The sequence below is a fragment of the Lipotes vexillifer genome, unplaced genomic scaffold (genome assembly GCF_000442215.2).
Source record: "Lipotes vexillifer unplaced genomic scaffold, Lipotes_vexillifer_v1.1 scaffold1081, whole genome shotgun sequence".
Lineage (NCBI taxonomy): Eukaryota > Metazoa > Chordata > Mammalia > Artiodactyla > Lipotidae > Lipotes > Lipotes vexillifer.
In genome coordinates, this window is record NW_006779039.1 from 1,781,749 (window position 1) to 1,782,329 (window position 581).

The following is a 581-nucleotide window of genomic DNA, read 5'->3' on the forward strand; positions in this document are numbered from 1 at the left end:
ATAGGACTGCTGGAATGTATGTAATGTTTGTAAAGCACCTCACACAGTGCCTGGTTCAATCTTTAATGATTAGCTGTTATGGTAGTTGCCCCATATCTGCCATTTTGCTTTCTGCAGTTTACCTGAGATCAACCAGGGTCTGAAAATATTAAATACAAAATTAGAGAAATAAACAATTCATAAGTTTTAAATCATGCCGTCCCACTCCGTCCTGTCCAGGACATGAATCATCCCTTTGTTCAGAATATCCACGCTATATATGCTACTCACCCATTAGTATAGGAAAAAAACGTAATATATGTAAAGTTCAGTACTCTCCACAGTGTCAGGCACCCACAGGGTGTCTTGGAACATAATCCCTGGCAGATAAGAGGGGACTACTGTATTTCTATTATTAATTTGACCCCAGGTACTCCTACCCTCCACTCTAGAAGTTGTTGCTGTTGTTATCCAGTACATCTTAGAGAATACTCAAAGCAATAGGACATGTAATACCAAAATCAGCCAACCATGCTGCTTTGTAAATAAAACTCAGTAAATTTTCCTTCTTAGAGGATATATTTTTAAATTTAGGTGTAGGG